General features: G+C 41.7%; 1 protein-coding gene and 1 long non-coding RNA gene across 4 annotated transcripts in view; one reads left to right on the plus strand and one right to left on the minus strand.

The window, feature by feature from the left end:
- spdl1 (spindle apparatus coiled-coil protein 1) overlaps positions 1–22,777 on the minus strand; it is a 192,484-nt gene that overhangs the window by 1,945 nt on the left and 167,762 nt on the right. The window lies entirely within an intron of this gene.
- On the plus strand, positions 798–20,838 carry LOC148404734 (uncharacterized). The gene is made up of 2 exons (XR_015861447.1): positions 798–1,299; positions 20,401–20,838. It is a non-coding gene; the product is annotated as an uncharacterized LOC148404734 (long non-coding RNA).

Genomic DNA, 22,777 nt, shown 5'->3' on the forward strand with positions numbered 1-22,777 from the left:
CCACTGCTCCAGTGTTCCACCTTCCTCTTCCCCTGTAACAATAAAGTCTGTGTCGCTCTGCATTTGGTTGTCCAGTCTGATCCGTCACACCCAGGCCTGCTTTCTGTTGATACTTGATAAAGACTTTACTTGTCAACATTGTCATGTCGGCTTCTGGGTCCATATCCGGCTCCACACGTGACAGTTCGCGCTTAGCCGGTCACGGATCCCGCAAGCTTAATCATGTTCCATCGAGCCAACATCACCCACTTGCGCCAAACAATCTCTTCACCCCCAATCAGGAAGTGATCATCTCACCGGCTGCTGCTTTGCCAGGAGTCCCTCTTTTCCTCGATGTGTCGCTCAGGACGTCACAAGCCCTGATTACCCCAGTATTGCCCTCAGCCTGCCGACCACCCCTTTGCCTTTTTTCCACCGCGCCCTAAGGCGTAACATTTACTTGTCCTAGCTTCTCATGCTCTTCTCGATGTATCAGTTGTTATAAAGTTGCTGATCCTTAATGATTTGTCCTTTTGTTATAAGTTTATTGCGTCATAAGCCTGATTCCATATTGTATCAGTTGCTTTGCAGTTGTCGTTTCCCTTATATGCTTTGTCCTGTTATGTTGTACTTGTGACCGGTCGGTGACTCGTTGTTTCTCGATGTATCAGTTATAAAGTTGTTGATCCTTTCTTTGATTCTTTGTCCTTTTGTTCGAAGTTTATTGTGTCATAAGCCTGATTTCATAATGTATCACTTGCTATGCAGTTGTCGTTTCCCTTATATGCCAAGTCCTGTTATGTCATATAGACCTGCTGTCTTACAGTATATAAGCTCCAGTTACTCAGAGAAGTTGTCAATAAGTTGTGAGTGCGTCGAGCTTTTTTCCAGGGATAGAACGTCTAGTTTCCCTGAGTGCCCAGCCCTGCTTTCTGTTGATACTTGAAAAAGACTTTGTTTTTCAACTTTCATTTTATGTCTGCTTCTGGGTCCATATCCAGCTCAACACGTGACACTCAGTCTGAAAAACATTTGAGGCACAGCAACCAGAGTGCCACACAGCCAAACACAAGAACAAAACGTCTCTGAACAAAAAGGAAACATTTGGACCTTAGGGTGGCCCGATGTGCTAGCAGGGAAACAAAGGTACAGGCCCCAGACCCTCTCCCATTCCGGCGGATTCATAAAATGGCAGCGCCCGGAGCAGGAGAGCCAAAAGACAAGAGCGTCCAGGAAAGAGACAAGACAGGAAAACACAAAGTGGCATCAGCTTATAGTCTGCAGACCCAATGCCATAAGCCATAATCTTCTCATTTGGAGGTGAACAACTATTTTAGTCATTCTTCTTGGCTACCGAGGAATTGTTTGAATGGTTGTTTGAGCTGGCTAACAGATTGGGGTCAAAAGTTTTGTACTTGATAAAAAAAAATTGAATCTAAAAATAAATATGTTGAGCTTGAGTTTTGAAAAATTATATACCGTATTTTCCGGACTATAAGGCGCACCTAAAAACCTAAAATTTTCTCAAAAGCCGACAGTACGCCTTATAGTCCGGTGCGCCTTACATATGGATTATTTGATGAATTTGTTGATCCATACTGGTTGTACACAGTGCTCTGCCAAAATGTTTCAGTACGTTTTAGTACGACTAGTAAATTACAAGGTCGCATCGCTTCACAGCATTACAGCAACCGTGGTCAGGGGGCGTCACTGAATAGCTGTTGTACCTGTGAGGCTATTTAATTTCAAAATAGGCTGCTCCGTTAATGTTTCCAGTAAATTTACGGATCGATATGGAAGGGAAACACAGGTAAGCAGTACCAATGTGTTACATCAAACTTTAGTCAGTTCGGATCATTTTATAGGAGATCGTTTGAGAAACGTAATTGTTTACACTTTGCTGCTCATGGGAGTCTGCGAGCTGAGGCTCGTAGGAGTTTGCGGGTGGCTAATGCTATAATAATAACTGCTATACGCACGAGGCTATTTCATGTAAAGATAGACTGCTCTGTTCATGTTTTGAGTAAATTTACGGATCGATATGGAAGGGAAACATAGGTAAGGAGTACCAATGTGTTAGATCGAACTTTAGTCAGTTCAGCTAATTTTATAGGAGATCATTTGAGAAACGCGATTGTTTACACATTGCTTAGGCTCATGGGAGTCAGCGAGCTGAGGCTCATGGGAGTTTGCGGGTGGCTAATGCTATAGTGATAGCTGCTATACGCACGAGGCTATTTCATGTCAAAATAGGCTGCTCTGTTAATGTTTTGAGTAAATTTACGGATCGATATGGAAGGGAAACATAGGTAAGCAGTAGCAATGCGTTAGATCGAACTTTAGTCAGTTCTGATCATTATATAGGAGATAGTTTGAGAAACGCGATTGTTTACAGAGGGCTCATTGGTTATTGGCTAGTGGATGCATACCACAACCAATGTTCCCCATTTATTCTTAATGGCACATTCAACATTTCACATTTGCGTCGTTCCCAATATTGCCAAGTTAAATAAATTCACATTTAAAATTTGCGCAAGATTTCGTTTTTCACTTCAAATTTCTCCATGTTTCATACGATTCAACCCATCCCAACGTTATACTGTTCACTTACCAAAAATTCAAAATTTGTAATTTTGAAATTCACGCCAAATTTTCCAAAATCCATTCTTCCCTTGTAATTTCTACATTTTTCAACCGATTCAACTCATTCCAACTTTAAACTGTTCACCTTCACCCCACTTCCACTATGCTTACCCAATTCACCCCTTCACCCCCACTTCCACAGTGTGGCGGCCATCTTGGAGTGACCCAGAAGTGCCCCAGAATGAACATGAAATGAACCGGAAGTGCCCCAACACAAAGAACAGAAAATGAACAGGAAGTGTTCCAATTTTAACAGCAAGTGAACTGGAAGTGCCCCAAATCAAACTGGAAGAGACCTGAAACCGGCAGTTCCCACTATAAACCGGAAGTAACCTCGTTTGAACCGGAAGTGACCCCAAACAAACCAGAAGTGCCCAAAATAAACAGGACGTGACCTCAATTTAACCGGAAGTGCCTCAGAACAAACCAGAAATTTCGTTTTTCCCTTCTAATTTCTATATTTGTCAACTATTTCAACCCGTTCCAAATTTTAACTGTGCATGTCTACCTATTTCACAATTTTCCACCTAACAAAAATTTTCAACTTTAAAATTCACAGCAAATTTTGTAAAATTTCGTTTTTCACTTTAATTCCTACATTATTTCACCGAGTCAACTTGTTCCAAATTTAAACTTCATTCTGTAGCAATCCCCAATTATTCATTCCGCTTCTTCGTCTTCACACGCAATTTCTCCAGAAATTGCAAATTCTAGTTGTATGAAACGTTTTATTAGGTTTAAAATATTTTGGCTTTGCTTTGGTAATTATATTAAACGATTTTGAGGCACTCAAAGCTACTGGGCGCATTACCGAGCCCGAACGGCATACGATTAAACTCAAAGAGCCCAAACGGGGTGCAAAACACTGTCTTGCCCTTGTCTTTCTTAGCCATCTCCACCTGATATACCAACTAATGTTGTAAACCACCGGGCTCCAACCAAGGCATCGAGGCTTTCCTTTACTCTCGGCTCCCATGCATAAGTAGATCCAAACATGGTCAATACACCAATACTCACACGCTGCAGTGTATGGTAAGTGACAGGAAGCGCATTCCAAATTATGAGAATCAGCTGGTCTTGGGGTTGCAGTTTTTTCATGAGCGTTTTATCATACTCGCCATCTGTGAATGGTTTTCCGTTGCTCACTATGGCAAAAGATCCAGCAAACCTAACGGAATTATAGTCACCTTGCCGGATACATACGCAGAGTTGCTGCTGGCTAGCTTGCGCCCTGCTCAGTAGCTCTTGGCACGCTTTGTTTCTGCTGGCTGCCGCAGGGTATTTTGATGCAAAGGTAGCATGGCGTGTGTCGAAGTGCTGCTTTACATTCGACCATTTCATCGATGCAATTTTGTCATTACAAATTAGACACACCATAGAACCTGCTCTCTCCACAAAGGCAAATTCTTCAGTTCATTCATTCTGAAATGTACGATACTCGTCATCTTTTTTCTTTTTGTCATCTTCTTTGTCGAAAGGTTAGCTTTGAGCTAATGACTGAGCAGACCGATTCAAAAGGGGGCGTTTACCTGTAGGCTATTATCCAATTAAAACAATGGACAGTTGCTCCTCAGGTCCTGAGCTAATGACTGAGCAAACAAATTCTGAAGGGGGCGCTTACCTGTAGGCTATTATCCAATTAAAACAATGGATAGTTGCTCCTGCAGCCAGCTGCAGCCCTGAACAGGACTTAGCCGCGGAAAATCGATGGCTGGATTAAAACAAGTGATAATGTTTTATCTGAAGAGCTGAAATCTGCAAGCCAGATGCAATCATCAAAAGAGCCACGAGCCATAGGTTCCCGACCCCTGCTCTAGGCAGTGGAAATGCATCCTTTCTAGTTTTGGCATTAAACTTTCTGTAATCCACACACGTCACACCGTATTGTACCATCTTTTGTACCAATATTATTGGTGAGACATATTGCCAGCCGGACTGGGAGATTTTTTCAGGCCAGGAGTATGTAACCAGGCCACCCTGGCCTTGCCCACACGTGCATGTTCACACGCACACTTAAATACGCATTTGTGCGCACACACATGCACACACAATAGTATGTTTTTGCCTGATTCAAAACAAATATGCACTCCAATATGAGCGTAATAGTCACAACAACACTCACCCTGGATATCTTGAGTCCTGGATATTTCCAAGACTCAGCTGTGGAGGGGTTCACCAACCAAATATTTGAAAGCAAAATATGAATATATATTATCGACAATAACACATTTGATCAATATCAAAAGAATGATATGGTCAATATATGGCTTTTCGTTCCAAATGTTTCATGGATAGTCATAGCCTATTCAATCCCATGCAGAGATAGGACTGTCTGTTCTTTACCATTCAGCTGCTCTGAACTAGTACTGGGCCTATTGTCTGAAGCACCAAAACTGGCAATATTTCCACCTTTGCATAGGAAACATAGACATTTATTTCAATGTACATTTAGCCAGGGCCAGTTGCAAAGTTTAGAGGAACGTGCGTGTAAGAAAGAATAACAAATGACTCTTCAACTTACAAAATCAACTGAAACTAAATCTAACAATAAATCAACAGAGGGACAGCCTTATTACATGGCGGTGGCACATATGCACACAACACATACAAACTGGCATGCATACACGAGAGACACACGCCAGCAGGCCAATCCTAGGCCGGCGCTACGGGAATACTCACAGTTCTCCCTATGGTCAGTCTGGGCGTGCATACTGCTCTCTCTCATAATCATAATAATCATAATTTTCCCCAGTAGATGGGAAAGCGCCCGCCCACGCATTTACTCCCGGAAGCCGTGTCAGAAAGCTTGGTGCACACTCACAACTGCGTGTACGTACTAAGTAGTAGGGACCCCGCGCACTCCGCGCTTTATTTCCATCAGTGCCGTATTTTGAGTGTGGGCTATGACGTCAGCATTCTCGTAATTCCCACGCTGAGCTTACAGATACAGTTTTACACTAATGCCACCCACAAAACTTCCCCTGGAATCCTTTCATTAAAAAGAGTGTCCCGAGGAAAAGAAAGGTTGACACTGAGTGCCGAATGTTAAAAAAGACTGGATAATTTGGCTCCACCTACGTTTGTGAGCAGGCGTTCAGCCACATGAACGTCAACAAAGCCCGTCACAGATCTAGGTTAACGGACCAACACCTCGGCTCTATCCTAAGAATTACCACAACAAATTTTACTCCAGACCATGATGCACTAGCAAAAAAGGGAGACCAACAATAATATTGATTTCTTTATTACTTTATTTAGATATACGTATTATTTCTCTGATTCTTCAAGATGATGTATTTGGTCAGAATGTTTGCCGTTTGATGTGATTTCACCTCATTAGATAAACATCTTTAATAAATCTGACCTGCAGGCGCTGAAGTGATGGAAATATTATTCATAATAACATGTCGTATTTAATGAGAATCACTGATAGTAGTTCTTGGGTAAAATATTTTTTTAATGCTGTTAATAAATGCATTTTTTTTCAAAAAACTTTTTTGGATTATCCATGCTTTACTACCTACTAAAAGTAAAAACCTTTTATGCAATGACCTTTACATGTCATTCCTATTACTTCACACAAACACTACATCCATCTGCTCCTGGTTTGGTCCCCCGGTCAAAATTTAGAACCCAAAAAGTTTGCCCACCCCTGGGCTAGACTTTATCCAATTTTCAAAACAAATAGTGGCATTGCTGAGGATGGGGACCCCAGAGGCCCCTTTAATCAACAATTTAAGCAAGCAATGCTTAATGCCCTACGACCACAAATAAAGACCGGGGTAGAACAAAATGTGGTTTCGCTCCCAATTGCTTCTCTAGAACAGTTCATAACGCGTGCGATTCATGCGGAAAAACTAGTTAAGGAAAATTTAAAAAGAAAGCACAGAAAGTTCACCTACAGGAGGGAGTGGAAACTTACATTATTCGTTCAGGAAGGCAGGGGCCGAGTTATAAAAAAGACTGGAAGCGGAAAAATAACTACATTTGATTTGAAAAATAGAGGTAGAGAATAGTACAAGAATAGAGAATGGCATCAAAAGAAGGAGGCGGCACAGAGACTGGGACTGTGTTTCGTTTGCCACAGGAAAGGGCATTTTGCCCGAGACTGTCAAGAAAACCAGGCATGACTAGATAAAAAGGGTATGGAATACGTAGAGCAGGAAGTGGAAGTAAGAAAATCTTGAAACTAAAGCTCAGCTAGCAGTAGAGGAGGCACACTCAAAAGTAAGACCGGAAACCTTGAACTACATACATAAACAATAAGCCTTTGATGTGCCTCGCGGACACAGGGGCGGAAAGAACTGTTATAAGAGAAACGAAAAGTATTCCTAAATCAAATGTACAATCATAGTGACCGGAGTCAGTGGGAAGCAAACAATAACTCCCCTTAGTGAACCGATCAAATTGGAATGGGGCCAAGATAGACAGGTGACATCTACTTGCCAAGTCTTAATGATGGCACGGTGCCCACACAATCTGTTAGGCTGACCTGATATGCTTCAATTGGAATTCGCAATAATCCCCACAAATAAAGGTGTATTTAAACTAGTACACTGCCCACTGGATCAAGTTCCGGTAATGGTCACAGAGGCTGAAGAATTGCCATTTTATTGGTGGAATTTAGAATTTCCCTCAGCTGATGTAGCACAAACTGCAGAACACATCATTCGAATAGCAGAAAAAGACATCACAGATAGGCATGACACAATGGCAGCTGAAAAACTACACATGACTGTCCGGTTAGTAATACCCCGGGCCAGATGAACCATTTACCGATGTTTTGCTTCAGTGTGGTCCGTGTACGGTACAAATAATGTACCTAGTGTTCAGCGGACCAACTGCCTTTTGTACAATTGAACCACCGGAATGTGTTTTGAATCTAATGCCAAACTCGGAGACAAAACACATATCAGTAACTAGAGCATGAACTAATAGTTAGGGTGATAACGCAGCTTTTGCTCAAATGACCTCTACTATTGTGGATTGGACAAAAGGTGATAAGTTGGAAACATCCCTGTCTACTGGATGGTGCACGTTTAAGCTCACACTCAGGGTCACAATGTACCCTCAAGTACATCTCGAGCCCCCACCAAATGAATGATGGTATTTGCTAGTTGATGAGGAACAAGAAGCGTTAGTAAGCGTGCCAGACGCAATATGGAGTGTAGGTCCAGCTGATGTTGGACTTATGATAAATGTTACCCCCAGTTCAAATAAATGGAAAAACTGGCTACAAGCCACGAATTAGGAAATATCCGCTAAAGCCAGATGCGGAGGAAGGAATAAAGTCAATAACAGATGCGTTAACAAAAGCCGGCGTTCTAATACCCGCTTAAGAATCAGAATGCAATACACCCATATTTCCCGTTAAAAAGGCTCCACCATCTAAAGGGTGGAGGCTAATTCAAGATCTCCGCACCGTAAATAATGCTGTCATTGATTTAAGTAATGCATTTTTTAGCATTCCATTATCAAAGCAGGCACAAGATTGGTTTGCATTCACTTTCGAAGGTAAAAAAAAAAAAAAAAATTACTCGGCTGCCACAAGGCTATGCTGAGTTGCCAACCATTTTTTCAGAAGCAATAACAAACTGCCTCTCCAAATTTGAACCACCAGGAGGCAGTCAGATCATCGTGTATGTGGATGACATTTTGATCGCATCCCCAACACAATTGCAATGTAAAACCGACACTATTGCACTCTGGCATTTCCTGGCCAAAACAGGAAACAAAGTGTCCAAAAATAAACTCCAATTGTGGAAGGAGAGAGTCAAATATTTGGGACACACTCTCAGTCGAGAGGGACGAGCAGTTTGCCATGATAGGAAGACTACTATTCTGGCTGCTCCAAAACCTGCTACAAAAAGGCAGATGATGGCTTTTCTAGGACTATGTAACTACTGTTGTATATGGGTTGTGGATTATGCACTCCTAGTAAAGCCATTGCAAAATATGATCTATTAACCCCATAACGTTATCAGATAAGCTCAGTTGGACGGCAGACACGAATGCGGCATTTGAAAAGATAAAACGAGCTATAACCGACACCACGGCTCTGGCTTTACCCGACTATTATAAACCATTTGTCCAAACCGTTGATGCAAAATGCGATTTCATGACCTCGGTATTGTTACAGCCTTGTGGCACCAAATTAAAGCCAGTAGCTTATTATTCCCAACACCTCGATCCTGTGGCTCGTGCCACCCCTTACTGTGTGCAAGCCGTAATAGCAGCTGCGTTGGCAGTACAAGCATCTGGTGAGGTAGTCTTGTATCACCCGTTAACTCTTAAGGTGCCCCATGCAGTAGCAGCCCCATTATTAGAAACAAAAATGTCCTTTCTGTCGCTGGCTAGACATCTGTCGTATACAGCCACCCTGCTTTCACAACATAATTTGACCCTTGAATGCTGTACGGCCCTTAATCCAGCAACACTAGTGCCTACGCCACATGATGGCGTACAACACAATTATGTGGCTGAAACAGATGTAATATACAAGCCAAGGCAGGGCATAGTTGACTTACCGCTGCCAAATGGTGATGTTGTTTTTGTAGATGGGTCGGCTTTCAAGGATGATAGAGGGAAAAATTGTGTGGGCTATGCTGTCACTACAACAGTGGATATTGTTGCGACTGGACAACTAGCATCAAACATGTCTGCGCAGGCGGCTGAGCTCGTTGCTCTCACCCAGGCATGCATGTTTTATGCAGGGAAGGCCATAACAATATACACAGACAGTCAGTATGCGCATACTTCGGCCCACACGTTTTGCAGACAGTGGCAATTCCGGGGTTTCATCACAACTACAGGCAAGGAGGTAAAACATAAACAATTGTTAATAGACCTCCTCGCCGCCATCTAACTCAAATCTGAATTGGCTATTTGCAAGTGTGAAGCACATGTAAAAAGAAATTATCCAATTGTTGTGGGAAACAGGTTTGCGGATGCGGCAGCCAAAGCAGCTGCTGCCGGAGAGGCCATTGTTTGCAAAATGGAGGCTGATGATGTTGACGATTTACAAGACATCTTCTAACACAGGGAGAGCCTTGCCCCAAACACAGAAAAACAATTATTGCTGAAAAAAGGGTCCACCTTGGACAATGATCTTTATAGCGGCCCAGATGACAAACCATGGTTGCCACATTCTTTGTTCTCCTGGGCGGCAGCTGTAACGCACGGACTTTGTCACATGGGATCGGGGGGAATGATTGATCAAGTAAATAAGAAGTTTAACTCATTTGGGTTTACACAAAATGCAAATACATTTTGTAGACAATGTCTGATATGCATAAGGAATAACCCTCAGGGAAATGTGACACCTAGAAGAGGCTCATTTCCCGAACAAGAACATCCATTCCATACGATACACATGGACTTTATTCAATTATCAAACGGTTATGAATATTGCCAATTAATTATTGATGCGTTTTCAAAATGGGTTGAAATATTCCCTACAGCCAAGCCGGACTCCCTAACGGTGGCTAAAGCATTGTGCAAACAGATTTCGGAATCCCGAGAGTTATTAGAAGTGACAATGGGTCTCATTTTGTTAATGAAGTTATTAGAAGGTTGTCAGAACATTTTAAAACAAACCTAAAAAGCATTGTATTTACCATTCAAGGAGTGCTGGCCTAGTTGAACGAGCAAATAAAACAATTAAAACCAAGTTGGTAAAGACAATGAAAGAGACTGGGAGACCATGGGCTGGTTGTGTTGATATTATAAAAATGAACATGCACATTTGGAAGCCATATCCGACGACCCCACTTGCTCAACAATGGACGTCAATAATAAAGTTGACAAGGTTGCCTGACAATTTGGTAATAACAGTAAATATGACAAATCAGAAGAATTCATCCACATGTATCCTGTTGAGAATCTATGCCTATTACCCAGGTCCCGAAAAAGATCCCTGTGTCGATATGATTGTCTGCAGGGACCCCTTGTTATTGACCCCAAGTCACACATATATTTCTGTTGGCCGCGCAACCGCTAAGATTCAAGTGTTCGATCCCTATAAGGTGTCCCCAAACAAGATCCTTTATCTGGCTACAGGAACTGATGTCACAATGAACTTTTGGGTTGCAGCTGCGCAGCAGGCTACTCAGGGTGTGAATGAGGACTGTGTGGTCTGCCTTAAAGCTCGACCATCACTCCTCCCTACTCTTGCTGTTCCTGATACTGTTAATTGTAGTTTCCTAATCTCATCTACCATGAATGTAACATTCACTTCATCTCCAGTCTGTAACACGTTTGGAAATGCTTATCCTCGTCTTAAAAAAATCACCACCCCCCCTACTTCCAAGTGCCACATGAGGGCGAGTACGTTTGTGTTGTTAACATTTGCACAGGATCTGAGTGTTCACCTGTAGGATTACTTCCCAGCGGCTTGTGTAAAAAAACTGTCTCTGCCATCAGGCATCCAACTTGGATACCAGAGGAGGGATGTCTGGTGGTGGTGTGGGAGCGACATCCTCGGAGGACATCTCCCAAAAGATTGAACAGGGTCTTGCGCACATGTAGCACTGATCTTCCCGCCCCACATTGCTGTTATGGCGCCTTACCATCAAAAGAGGCTAAAATGATACGTCCATCTTCTGGCTATGAGTCCTAAGCCTACCTACGTCAGTGCCATACGTAGGGAGGTACCCCAGGAGCGCAAATTTGCGGACCAAATGGGTCCTAATCCTATCTAGATTGACGCCATTGGGGTAACCCGGGGGGTACCAAATTAGTGTACCAAATTGCAGCAGGGTTTGAATCTATTTTCCTGTGGGTAACACCAAACAAGAATGTGGGCCGTATCAACTACATATATTATGTACAATGTTCTCAAATTAACAAACTATACTCTTGCTCTTGGTCTGGCGCTTACTGAACAGCTCGATGCGACCTCACTGACAGCATTCCAAAATCGCATGGCTTTAGACATGCTGCTTGCTGAGGCTGGGGGAGTTTGTTCCATTTTTCAAGATCAGTGTTGCATGTTCATCCTAAATAATACTGCGCCGGACGGTTTGGTTGTTAATACTCTCAAGGGACTCCAAATGTTGTCTGAAACCATGCACACTCACTCAGGTGTGGGGAATCTGATCCTAGGTTGGTTCAATAACATGTTTGAGTCATGGAAAATAGCCATTATGCTGATAATAGTGATGGCGTGCGTGGCTATCACTTTACTGTTAGGGGTCGGGTGTGTTTGTGTTCCATGCCTGAAAAGTGTGTGGGATCTTTGATCGTATGTTTGAGGATGCTAGGATTAACCTGCACTGTGAAGTGGACACGTTGTTGAACGAAAATGATGTGGTCGACAGCTACGAATTTGAGATGGTGTAAAAGTTTATGATGACTGCACCGAAAATCGAAAGAAGAAGTGTATGTTTGATCGTTCGTTACACTTAAACAGGAGGGAAATGAGAAGGAAGTTCTATATAAGCATATTATCGAATGTAATGTTTCAAGTATATCTTCAATCATATGTAATCATGTTAACATTCAAATGTAACGTTTCAAGTATAGGAGTGTCTCAGAAAATTAGAATACTGTAATAAAGTTCTTTATTTTCTGTAATGCAATTAAAAAAACAAAAACGTCATAGATTCTGGATTCATTACTAATCAACTGAAATATTGCAAGCCTTTTAATATTTTAATATTGCTGATTATGGCTTACAGCTTAAGAAAACTCAAAAATCCTATCTCAAAAAAATTGAATATTTCCTCTGACCAAGTAAAAAAAAAGATTTAAAACAGCAAAACAAAATCAAGCATTTGAAAATGTCCATTAATGCACTCAGTACTTGTTTGGGAATCCTTTTGCACAGATTACTGCATCACTGCGGCGTGGCATGGAGGCAATCAGCCTGTGGCATTGCTGAGGTGTTATGGATGCCCAGGATGCTTCAATAGCAGCCTTTAGCTCATTTGCACAGTTGGGTCTGGTGTCTATCAGCTTCTTCTTCACAATACCCCACAAATTATCTATAGGTTTCAGGTCAGAGGAATTGGCAGGCCAATTGAGGACAGTAATGCCCTGGTCAGTACACCATTTACTGGTGGTTTTGGCACTGTGGGCAGGTGCCAGATCATGCTGGAAAATGGAATCATCATCTCCATAGAGCTTTTCAGCAGACGGAAGCATGTAGTGCTCTAAAATCTCTTGGTACACAGGTGCATTCACTCTGGACTTGATGAAACACAGTGGACCAACACCAGCAGCTGACATGGCTCCCCAAACCATCGCTGACTGTGGGAACTGACTGTGGATTTAAAGCAACTTGGATTTTGCTTCTCTCCAGCCTTTCTCCAGACTCTGGCGCCTTGACTTCCAAATGAAATACAAAACTTGCTTTCGTCTGAAAAGAGGACTTTGGACCACTCTGGAACTGTCCAGTGCTTCTTTTCCATAGCCCAAGTTAGACGCTTCTTCCGTTGTCTTGAGTTCAGAAGTGGCTTGACCATGGCAATAAGGCTATTGTAGCCCATTTTCCGGACACATCTGTGAACAGTGGCTTTTGATAACTGGAGTCCAGCTTCAGTCCACTGTCTTTGAAGCTCCCCCAAATTCTGGAAGCGACTATTCTTCACAATGCTGTTAAGGCTGAGGTCATCTCTCTTGGTTGTGCAGCGTTTCCTGCCACATTTCCCCCTTCCAACAGACTTTTTGTGGATGTGCCTTGAAACTGCAATCTGTGAACAGCTTGCTCTTTGAGAAACTTCTTTTTGTCTTGCCCTCCTGATGGAGGGTGTCAATGATGGTCCTCTGAACAGCAGTCAGATCAGCAGTCTTCCCCATGTTTGTGATTTCGTTTACTGAACCAAACTGAGTGTTTTTCAAGGCTCAGGAAACCCTTGCAGGTGTTCCGAGTTAATTAGACCATTCAAGTGATCAGTTGAATACCCTACTAGTATACTTTTTCATGATATTCTGATATTCTGAGACTTGAGTTTTCTTAAGCTGTATGCCATAATCAGCAATATTAAAATAACAAAAGGCTTGCATTATTTCAGTTGAGTTGTAATGAATTCAGAATGTGACATTTTTGTTGTTTTAATTGCATTGCAGAAAATAAAGAACTTTATCACAATATTCTAATTTTCTGAGACAGTCCTGTACATCTTTAATTATATAAACAAGTGTTGTGTGATGTACTTGATATGTTTTATCACATCCTATCTACGCAAGTACATACACTACCGTTCAAAAGTTTGGGGTCACCCAAACAATTTTGTGTATTCCATTAAAAGTCACACTTATTCACCACCAAACGTTGTGAAATGAATAGAAAATAGAGTCAAGACATTGACAAGGTTAGAAATAATGATTTGTATTTGAAATAAGATTTTTTTTACATCAAACTTTGCTTTCGTCAGAGAATCCTCCATTTGCAGCAATTACGGCATTGCAGACCTTTGGCATTCTAGCTGTTAATTTGTTGAGGTAATCTGAAGAAATTGCACCCCACGCTTCCAGAAGCAGCTCCCACAAGTTGGATTGGTTGGATGGGCACTTCTTGCGTACCATACAGTCAAGCTGCTCCCACAACAGCTCAATGGGGTTCAGATCTGATGACTGCGCTGGCCACTCCATTACCGATAGAATACCAGCTGCCTGCTTCTGCTCTAAATAGTTCTCGCACAATTTCGAGGTGTGTTTGGGGTCATTGTCCTGTTGTAGGATGAAATTGGCTCCAATCAAGCGCTGTCCACTGGGTATGGCATGGCGTTGCAAAATGGAGTGATAGCCTTCCTTATTCAGAATCCCTTTTACCCTGTACAAATCTCCCACCTTACCAGCACCAAAGCAAGACCATCACATTACCTCCTCCATGCTTAACAGATGGCGTCAGGCATTCTTCCAGCATCTTTTCATTTGTTCTGCATCTCACAAACGTTCTTCTTTGTGATCCAAACACCTCAAACTTCGATTCATCTGTCCACAACACTTTTTTCCAGTCTTCCTCTGTCCAATGTCTGTGTTCTTTTGCACATCTTAATCTTTTTCTTTTGTTGGCCAGTCTCAGATATGGCTTTTTCTTTACCACTCTGCCCTGAAGCCAAGAATCCCGCAGCCGCCTTTTCACTGTAGATGTTGACACTGGTGTTTTGCGGGTACTATTTAATGAAGATGCCAGTTGGGGACCTGTGAGGCGTCTGTTTCTCAAACTAGAGACTCTAATGTACTTATCTTCTTGCTCAGTTGTGCAACGCGGCCTCCCACTTCTTTTTCGACTCTGATTAGAGCCTGTTTGTGCTGTCCTCTGAAGGGAGTAGTACACACCGTTGTGGCAAATCTTCAATTTCTTAGCAATTTCTCGCTTGATTGGAGCCAATTTCATCCTACAACAGGACAATGACCCCAAACACACCTCCAAATTGTGCGAGAACTATTTAGAGTAGAATCAGGCAGCTGGTATTCTATCGGTAATGGAGTGGCCAGCGCAGTCACCAGATCTGAACCCCATTGAGCAGTTGTGGGAGCAGCTTGACCGTATGGTACGCAAGAAGTGCTCATCTAACCAATCCAACTTGTGGGAGCTGCTTCTGGAAGCGTGGGGTGCAATTTCTCCAGATTACCTCAACAAATTAAAAGCTAGAATGCCAAAGGTCTGCAATGCCGTAAGTGCTGCAAATGGAGGATTCTTTGACGAAAGCAAAGTTTGATGTAAAAAAAAAATCTTATTTCAAATACAAATCATTATTTCTAACCTTGTCAATGTCTTGACTCTATTTTCTATTCATTTCACAACGTTTGGTGGTGAATAAGTGTGACTTTTCATGGAAAACACAAAATTGTTTGGGTGACCCCAAACTTTTGAGCGGTAGTGTATCCTGTGTTATTGTTTAATATATCCAATCTTATTTTAGTTTAGAAAAGGTGGCCTATACATGACAATCCCAGGATGAAACGAAGGGGTTAGGACGACCTCGCCACCAGACTTAAAATACACCAAAGCTAAGAACAAACAAACATGTTATGATTAAAGTCCTATAATATGTCATGTCATATTAATTCTTGTATGGGACAAGGATTGAAGTCCTCTCCCTATGTCATGTCATGTTGATTATACAAGTTAATCAATCCAAGTATTGATTAACTTGTATAATTCATGTAAAAAAGAGCCCGGGTTGTGATAGAACAACAGAGACATGACCAACACACTGTGGTTTCATCTCTTCCGACCGGAAGGCTTACACTTGTCCGTGTCTTTCATCTCTTAATTTCCTACTTGTCATTGTGAGGGTCACTCCTTTGTATTAAGCGGGATTGTCCCCTGACGTATCCACAAAGCCATTTAACTTTAAGTCACAGCCTATCTCATGCAGCATTTTAAGTGGGGTTACTCGTTTATTTTTCCCCTGAACCTTGGCATCTTTGAGCTTTCACAAGTTCATCAATATCAGGCGTTAAATCCTGAGTGGCAGCCAATTTCAGGATGTTCTTTAAGTGCTTGTGCGTGAGCCTTGAACACAGCTTTGTTTAATTTATGCTCATTACAGAGAAAACTTGCTCACAAAGATATATGCTTCCAAACATACACAACAGTTTTGCAACAAGGGCTGTCAAGTTGGGGTAATGGCAAAAGATACTGATAAAGAGTGTCCAAGCCAGCTGTGGCAAATTTACCCTTCAAATTTGACTCACACTGCAAGTCTATTATTTCAAGTTGGATGTTGATGGGAAGATTAGAGGCAGCAAAAAACTTTCTCCAGTTCGCCAAAAATCTGAAAGCGTTGCTCAAACTCCCGCAATAGTCCCGTTACTTTATCTTTGAACCGCTTCATGCCTGCGGCATGGTGAGTCACGCACACATCTTTCAGACAAGGAAAGTGAGCTGCATCACCTCCTGCGAGTTGCGTCTCCCACAATGACAGCTTCAACTTGAACGCACATATGCTGTTTTAATTTGCGTGGCAACTTTGTTTCGCCCTTGTAGCATTTTGTTCAAGCTATTCAAGTGCTCTGTAACATCCACCATTAATGCAAGGTCCTGCATGAATTTTGTGAACTGAAATTCTAATACTGGTTTGCCCTTTTTTTTCATTAAATGCTCAATTTCCGCTCGTATATCAAAGAAATGCCTCAGCACAGCACCTCGGCTTAACCATCTTACCTCAGTGTGGTAAGGCCATACTTGTGGTCTTTCTCTCTAAAAAGGCTGTCAAACTGACAGTGATTCAGGCCTCTGGATTGGATGAAATTAACAGTTTGGATGACCACTTTCATGACGTTATCCATCTTTAATGACTTGCAACACAAAGCTTCCTGATGCAAAATACAGTGAAATGTCCAAAAATCACGTACTCCATTTGCGTCTGCACTTTCTCCCGGAACTTTGTCACAACACCTGCTTTTTTTCCACTCATTGATGGCGCACCATCTGTGGCCAGGCTGATAGTGCGGGACCAGTACACTCCAACCCTGTCCAGTGCACCGACAAGTGCAGTGAAAATATCAGCTGCTGTTGTGGTATCCATCATTGGCTCCAACTCCATGAACTCCTCAGTGATGGTCAAAGTGTGATCAACTCCGCGGATGAATATTGCTAGTTGCGCAACATCTGTAATGTCTGTGCTTTCATCAATCGCAACTGAAAACGTAATAAATGACTTTAATTTGCGCTGCAATTGCATTCTAAATCCGCAGAAATATCAGAAATCCTGTCCGCAACTGTGTTTCTTGTCAGGCTGATATTTGCAAAAGCCTGGCGTTTTTCAAGGCACACAATCTCCGCAGCCTTCAGCATGCATGTTTTCACAAATTCACCCTCACTAAATGGTTTTGAAGCCATTGCAATTTCATTGGCAATAAGGTAGCTGGCTTTCACTGCAGCATCACTGCTATGAGTAAACACAGACTGCTGTTTCTTCAGACCCGCCAATACCGTATTGGCCCAAATATAAGACGGTGTTTTTTGCATTGAAATAAAACTGAAAAAGTGGGAGTCGTCTTACATTCGGGGTCTAGACATTATACCCCTTCACAACGCTAGATGGCGCCAGATATCTTTAAAGCGAATGCTGAACTTAACTCCCCAGGCCAAAGCGAACCCCTGTCACGAAGAAAGAGAGAGATCTCAGCTACTCTCAAGTTTAAACCAGTTTGCATTATTTTAATGCAATATTTTTCCTTATCCAGATTTGTTTCAAGATTACAGTTACAGTTCGACTTCACTTTGATGGTTAATGCAGTTATTGCAATTTTGTTGTTTTATCACAGAGGATTGGTTTATTTACATTTCAAAAACCAGAAGCCATTCATTTACAAATGTGATTGCACTTTTATTTACATATTTAAATGTTCAGATATTAAGATGTGATAGACAGTTTTAGCATGATGAATGAGGAAAAATAACACCTTTTCTCTCGAATATATTGTTATAATCATTTATTTCAGATGTACTGTAATTATTTTCCGTATAAAAATTAAATTTGGTGTTCAAAAAGTCTTTTTTCAAACTTGAGTCTTGAAAAAGAGGGGGTCGTTTTATAATAAGGGTCGTCTTTTATTCGAGCCAGTCCGGTAATTCATTCACCTTCTCTCTTCTCTCTTGTCCTTGAAACTCGTATTTGTCAGCATAAAGAGTCTCATAGTGGCGACGAATGTTGTATTCCTTCAGCACTGAAATATGCTGTGAGCACACCAAACACACAGCTTTGCCATTCAGTTCCGTGAATAAATAGGAGGATGACCATTTTTCTTGGAACACTCTGCATCGAGAGACATTTTGCGCTAATAAGGGTGCCAAAGCACGTAATGTTCAAAGTAGAAGATGTAATAACGCAGGGAAAATGAAAAAGTAGCTCCGGAAGCTGTAGGCTACTTGATTGGTCACTTGCTCAGCCGGTATAAACAGTTTGCTTGCTTCACAGAATTGCTATTCCGACATCCAGTGGACGCATTTAGAACGGCAGTTTCTTTCATTGAAAAACTGCAGCTCATTTTTATGCTTTGCAAAATCATCTCGTGGGCCGGACTAAATCCGTTCGCGGGACTGATCCGGCCCGGGGGCAGTACGTTTGACACCCTGGTTCTAGATGGTGCAAGACAACCTGACCAAGTTCCTTTTCCGTGTGCCCTCTCATTTGAATATAGTCTCTCATTTTCTCAATCCATTTATCCAAATTCGTTGAATCCATATGGTTCAAATTTCCGGAAAACAGTGGCATTTTCCTGTCCTGCTGCAAATAGATTATGTCATCTGAAACGCTCAGTGCTCCTCCACTCACCGCGCCAAATGAGATGGAGGGCATTTCCGAGTCAGCTGAGCTCTCAAAGCAGCCAGCTCGCTCTCAAGATCTTTTATCCGCTGTGACATGATTGCTTGTCTATCGGGCTCTTCATAAGCTCCGCCGCTACTAGACGCGTCAATGTTGTCACTTGTCAATCAGCGATCAATCTCACTCCTCCCGCTCCTGCTGTCCTTAAACAAAAAAAAATAAAACTATCCAACTGATAAAAACAGGTCATTCCCCCACAGATTTCTTTTGCCGACAACGCCAACTGTAATAATGTTACGACTGACCAACAACCCAAAGGCAGTGTAGAAAATGTATTAATGTCCCCAAGGGAAAAGTAACACAAAAAGAAACTGAACACAAAATGAAAAAGGAGAACAGGCAGCGGTACAACTGCAAGAAATAAAACGAGTTATCAACCAGTTAAAACTACATTTTTTATAAAACTGTCAAAAAAATTAAAATACCACATACCTGAACCGTGACATACCCATACCAGTAACTCAAGCATCTTGACCACATTTCAATCCCGGTGGTCATGCCTCAGCCAGCACATGGTACTGCGTGTGCCTCGCAATTCCCTGTCCCCCAAAGGAAATCGTCACACCTTGCTACACTTGTGACTTCCTTTTAAAACCAGCACACCTTGCTACTCCTGTGACTTCCTTTTTATATTGTTGTCGAGCACCCCCTTGTGGTGCCACTTGCCAAACATGCATAACACGTAAGAAAATAAATCCCCGCACAATATGCATATTTATCAACACATCCTGTAAACAAGCACTGCAGTCAATTAACCAGTAAGCTAACGCTAACGTTAACGAGAAGCTAACGGATGCATTTAACACATTGTGTTCCCCAAGAATAACACAGAACCTACGATGCAATTCATCTACTACAACTCCTCAAAATACACCCACAAGAAGTGAAAACAGCAGAAAGACTGACGCTAATGCTATGAAAACGGGGGCATCAGAGAGACGCATAATATGAAAGTGAAATATAGTTTATTATTTTTGTGTCATCTCAAGTTTACCACTTTACTGTGTCCATCGTTTCCATAGATTGAAGGAACTGAACCATCAACAAAATGAAGTCTTCCAGCGAATCCTTCTCTTTACTGACAAAAGATTTCTGAAACACTCGTCCTTGAACAAGCGGGACTTTACCCACAAATACGGGAACGCTCCTTGATAAATGACATTTGATCAGGCACTTCTTTGAGGTTCTGATGCTGGGAGATGGTGCAATGAGTTGTGTGGATTGATGCATCCAACAACGGAACATATTAATCTCTCAACTTGGGCATCCTTGAGTTGTTTGGACTACAAAATTCTCTCAAGTAATAAAGATGGCGGGTTTGCGAAGCCATTTGGCCACACCTATTACCTTGTTTGGTAGTCCCGCCCCATTGGATGTGATGTTAGAAAAATGTATATATATATGTTATCATGCGTTCTCTAATCAATGCTTTACCGCAATATTACTGCAATACATGCTTGCTGTTTGGTCTTGCTGTTTCTATGTTGTACAACAGAAGAGAAAGGTTACGGCTGGGCCAGGAGAGAGGTTACGGCTGGGTCAGGCAGGACGCAGCTGACAACTCAGCAAAAAGAGACATCTGCCGAGACACATCCTAGAAACAACACGTCTAACCACTGTCTCGCACTCTCGATGGAACGGCCTGCATGCATCATATTTCCTGCATGCATCACAAAGACAAAGAGAGGAACAGAAATATGCTGATCGCGCTTAAATTCTTTTGCCTATATTGCCATATAAGTATGTAACACCTTGTGATTGATTTTTGCTTACGAGGCAAAGCCCACATGCTTTCCCCCTCCCTTAGGGGCTTGTGTCTCACATTGTGGGTAGGAGAAATCCTAATAAAAAGAGCAGGAGTGCATACAGATATTTAGTGTAGTAAGATTGTTGTAAGCTATCTGTACTGCACTCCTTGCGAGCATAGAATTAATCTTCTGTCTCACTTGTGATTTTGTCTGCTGATACTTTTCTCTTAACAGTTATCAGCGAAATAAACCTGACATGTGATGTAACAGAAAATGGAGAAAACTGAATAAAACTGAGTAAAAAATAACCCCAAGCAGATCATAAAAGTATCTCTGCAACACTTGGAGGAATAAATTACACTTTTCTACAATCTTGGAGACTTCAAGTGCACAATAAAATGAATATATAAGCAAAAAAAGTGGATTTTCCATATATCTTAGAAGTCACAAACATTTATTTAGACACACTACCTAATTCAACTTTATATTGTGTACACATATTTTCTGAATTTACGTGGGAATTACAATGAGTATGTCAAGGAAAATAACTACAATGGAAAGAATAATAAAGGATGAGAATATTATTGGATAAACAAGATAAAAGCAACTCGAAAAAAATATCTTGGCATGCAATGGTGTTAACCAGGGCTGTGGACTCGGTGCTGATTTTGACCGAGTCAACAGAGTACGACAATTAAAAAATATGTTCAATTTCATTTTCATCATGCTGCTGAGAATGCGCGTAGGAATACTGTCCACAGCCCTGCTTACGATCAATGGGGCCACGTTAAGTTGCACTTAGGCTAATGTTTACATTATGTACCAATGTCAAGGACGATGATGTCACCCAGCTTATATCATTGATGTGTTTCGACAGTTGTGGGGTCGTCACTAATTATTTGTGTTTAGATAAATGTCTGAGCTATAATAGTGTAATTAATGATTAAAAATATTATCTTACATGTCCTGTGTTTCAGAATGGTTATTTAATTGGGCGAGAGTGTGTGTTTTCAAGCGTTTTGCCTCATGCCAATGGCACTCAGGGCTAAGGGTGGGCTTCAATGACTATTTTTGTAAAGCTACACATTTAATACCATGTCAAATAATATATTAGAGTGTAGGTTATGTTCCAATGTATCGACTTCTATTGGTTAAATTGTCGACCGTACATTTATGACTACGCCATGAGTGATCTACGTTATGAACTAGCACAACTCCGGTAGGGCAGGAAAAATGTTATCGATCCGACGTCCGATTGGAACGTCACCTCACTTTTACGTCCACGCTCTCAGCAAGGGATCCTATATAAGCCGAACCAGCCAGTGTGAAAGCAGTTGCGTTTGTTCTGGTAGATTTTGATCTACATTAGCCTTGAATAAAGACTAAGCAGTCACACGAATTTACAGAAAAAATGGACAGCTGGACTCGGACTCGGTGGTCAAGAGGCCGGACTCGGACTCGGTGCAAAAATCCGACCGAGTCCACAGCCCTGGTGTTAACGTTCAAAAGGGCTTCTATGAACCAACAAAAAATGATCAGGCAATGACCAATACTTTGGACATAATGAGCAATCAGATGAGAACTCTGGAAACAAATCAGCAGAAAACTCTGGACACTCTTCGTGACACTGGACGGGAGATCATTGATGAGAGACATTAAGTATAATGGGAATGTAAACCCTACTGCTTGAATTAGAAACCAGGATGGAAGAAATTGCCTTTTTGAAAGTTGAAAATGCCAAGAAAGACCAGCTGATAAAAATTCTCACCAACAGAGTAGAAGATATCAACAAAAATATAAAATGAATGATGTAGTTATCTCTGGGCTCAAGATCTCGACCAGACGCTAAAATGGGACCAGTGGTGGAGATAAAGGCGAAAATTGATCCGTAGAACATCAGGCGGTGGATTTTCTTACAACAAATAACGTATCACTGGACAAGGCAAATGTAGATTTCTGCCAACCCCTGCCTAAGAAAGGCACAACTGGAAGTAGGGTGAGCGAAAATTGTGTGGTACTACTGAGATTTACAAGTATTAAGCATAAAGTTGCTCTACTGAAACAGGGAAAGAATATAAGGGGGTCTGAAGGAATGGGGTCAAAATACAAAAAGTCCTGCCTAGC

Source organism: Syngnathus floridae, chromosome 1 (genome assembly GCF_059516105.1).
Source record: "Syngnathus floridae isolate MCC-2025c chromosome 1, RoL_Sflo_1.0, whole genome shotgun sequence".
Classification (NCBI taxonomy): Eukaryota; Metazoa; Chordata; class Actinopteri; order Syngnathiformes; family Syngnathidae; genus Syngnathus; species Syngnathus floridae.